This window comes from Schistocerca serialis, chromosome 1 (genome assembly GCF_023864345.2).
Source record: "Schistocerca serialis cubense isolate TAMUIC-IGC-003099 chromosome 1, iqSchSeri2.2, whole genome shotgun sequence".
Lineage (NCBI taxonomy): Eukaryota > Metazoa > Arthropoda > Insecta > Orthoptera > Acrididae > Schistocerca > Schistocerca serialis.
The window spans coordinates 504996738-505000077 of record NC_064638.1 but is presented as its reverse complement, the minus strand read 5'-3'; the positions used below and the strand labels follow the sequence as shown (position 1 = coordinate 505000077).

The 3340-nt window shown below is 39.2% G+C and overlaps 1 pseudogene; it reads right to left on the bottom strand.

The window, feature by feature from the left end:
- Positions 1-2258: 2258 nt before the first annotated feature.
- LOC126428469 (5S ribosomal RNA) lies at positions 2259-2376 on the bottom strand (annotated as a pseudogene).
- Between the last annotated feature and the right edge of the window lie 964 nt (positions 2377-3340).

The window sequence follows — 3340 nt, the reverse complement described above, 5'->3', positions numbered from 1 at the left end:
TGTTTTTTTCCTTTAAAAAATAAATGTTGTTAGAACACCTAACTTTTGCCTACATTCTCAATCATTTATACAGCCCCCACAGGGTTAACTTCCAACCCTACGTATTTGAGGATGTACACATCAAACTGGTGTCAGTGTTTATGATGTGGTTGTGGCAACAATGATTACCAAAGTATAAAAGACAACTAAAACTAGCAGAAAGATGCTCAGTAAACTATATAAAAAATCAGTACTCTCATATCGCAAATAAGGAACTTGAAACTTTCAGCACAGGGCAGAAGCATGTAGAGAAAATATGGCTCAAGTTTGAAAGAATAGTTGACCATACACTGGATAAATATGCAGCCAGCAGAACAGTCCATAAAGGGAGGGGCCTTCCATGGCGTACAATCACTGTAAAGAAACTTCTAAAGAAACAGATTACTGCATAACATGTGTGAAACAAAGTATAGTAATATAGATAGAGAGATGGTGAATGAATCGCTTTTTGCAGTCAAGAGAACAATGCGCGAAGCCTGCAATGACTACTGCAGCAGGACACTGTCAAATGATCTTTCAAATAACACTATTCTGGTCGTATCTAAAGGCTGTTAGTGGCACCTAAATTAGTGTCCAGTCCTAACGAATGAGACAAGAAACGAAATTGAGGATAACAAAGCAAAAGCTGAAATGATTAACTTCGTTTTCAAATGTTCTTTTTACAAAGGAAAACCCTGAAAATTGCCTCAATTTAATCCTCGTACCACTGAAAAACTGAGTGAAATCAGTTTAAGTGTCAGTGGTGTTGAGAAACTTCTGAAATCGTTGAAACTGAACAAAGCTCCGGGCCTAATGGAATCTCTAACAGATTCTATACTGTATTTGGAGTTGAGTTAGCCCCTTTCCTAACTATAATCTATCGTACATCTCTCGAACAGAAAACCCTGCCCAGTATTTGGAAGAAAGCACAGGTCACTCCCGTCTACAAGAAGGGCAGTAGAAGTTATCCATAAAACTACCGACCAATATCCCTGACATCTATTTGTTGTAGAATCTTAGAACATATTATGAGCTCAAACATAATAAAGTCTCTTGAACAGTATGACCTCCTCCATGCCAACCAGCATGGATTCCGAAAACATCGATCATGTGAAAACCAACTTGTACTTTTCTCACATGACATACTGAAAGCTTTGAAAGTCAGGCAGATTCAATATTTCTTGATTTCTGAAAAGCATTTGACTCAGCACCACACATATGCTATTGTCAAAAGTACGAGCATGTGTGGTATCAAGTGAAATTTGTTACTAGGTAGAAGATTTTTTGGTAGGGGCGATACAGGGTATCATCTTGGATGGAGAATCATCGTCAACTGTAGAAGTAACTTCGCATGTGCCCCAGGGAAGTGTGTTGAGACCACTGCTGTTCATGTCGTATACTAATGATATTGCAGACAATATTAATAGTAACCTCAGACTTTTTTGTAGATGATTTAATTATGTATAATGAAGTACTATCTGAAAAAAGCTACATAAATATTCAGTCAGAACTTCACAAGATTTCAAAGGAGTGCAAAGATTCGCAACTTGCTTTAAATGTTCAAAATAATTGCGTACTTCACAAAGAGAAAAAACGTAGTATGCTACGACTATAACATCAGTGAGTCAGAGTTGGAATCGGCCAACTCTTAGAAATAACTGAGTGTAACACTTTGTAGGGATGTGAAATGGAATGATCACAGAGGCTCAGTCATGGGTAAAGCAGGTGGTAGACTTCGGTTTATTGGAAGGTACAGGGGAAGTGGAACCTGTCTACAAAGGATTTTTTTTTTTTTTTTGACCCGTCGGTAGGTGTTACAGAGATGCTGAAGAAACTCAAATGGCAGACTCTTGAAGATAGACGTAAAATATTTCGAGGACGTCTACTCACAAAGTTTCACGAACCAGCTTTAAATGATGATTCTACGATTATACTACAACTTCATATTTATCACTCACAAAGGAATCGTGGGTCAAAATTAGAATAATTACAGCACGCACAGAGGCACTCAAACAATCGTTCTTTCAGTACTCAATAAGCACTCCGTCTTCAGGCCACAAGTGGCCCATCGGGACCATCCGACCGCCGTGTCATCCTCAGTTGAGGATGCGGATAGGAGGAGCGTGTGGTCAGCACACCGCTCTCCCGGTCGTTACGATGGTTTTCTTTGACCGGAGCCGCTACTATTCGGTCGAGTAGCTCCTCAATTGGCATCACGAGGCTGAGTGCACACCGAAAAATGGCAAAAGCGCATGGCAGCCTGGATGGTCACCCATCCAAGTGCCAGCCACACCCAACAGCGCTTAACTTCGGTGATCTAACGGGAACCGGTGTATCCACTGCGGCAAGGCCATTGCCCAGTACTCAAGAAGTGAATGGAAACTGAAGAAACTCATATCTCATACAATATGACGCACAATTTGCCTCGCACTTCACAGTGGTTTGCAAAGTTTGGACGCAGATGAAAATGTAGATATTTATCGCAATTAATAATCGTGATGTTAATCGTACGTTGTTGATGCGCAGTGTTTATTATCGAAGGTGTCTTGTTATAAAGACGAAGGAAAATAATAAGACAATCGCATTCGGCCAATATAAGGACACAATAGAATGCAAAAAACTGACAAAGTTAGTACGCCCAACAAGAAAAAGACGTAACTCTTTTTCTCTAATTCCGCACTCATTGCATTGTGAGCCCCTCTAGCTTCATTTTCTGTTGGTACTAGAATTTCTTCGTAGACAGATTTTTCATCCCAAAGTTATTTGTCGTGCTTGGTATACATTTTAATACGATTTGATTAAGCTTAGCATCTGATATTGCTAGTACGTCTAACGAAAGCCAGCCGCAACTATTCCAAAATACCTCTGCACCTTCGCTACTGGGAGATTTGATGGGAATATGTTTTGTGGAGGGGGAAAACTGATCAGCTAAAACCGATATTGATGTTTTAGATCTGAATAACCAGTATGTTTCGGTGCTTTTTTGGTCTCGGTTACTACAGGTGTCTTTTTAATTTTTTTGCTAATAACCGGATAAAAAACCGAAATATCAATTAGCCATCGAAGTGCAAAAATATTTGGTTTTTCCATAAACCTTTTTTGAAAGACGAGTAATCTTCATTCGTAAAATTTCCATTGCCTTGATATATTGCGTTATTATAGCAAATAATGGGAAAGAGAACACTACTATTCTTGTAAAAATTTCGAGCTACAGAAACGAGAAAGTAACACATATCACAAAAAATGGTACGGCACTGTTGTGACAATAATGTCCCTACTTCCATGTCGCGTGACTTATTGAATTATACGCGTGTACATCCAG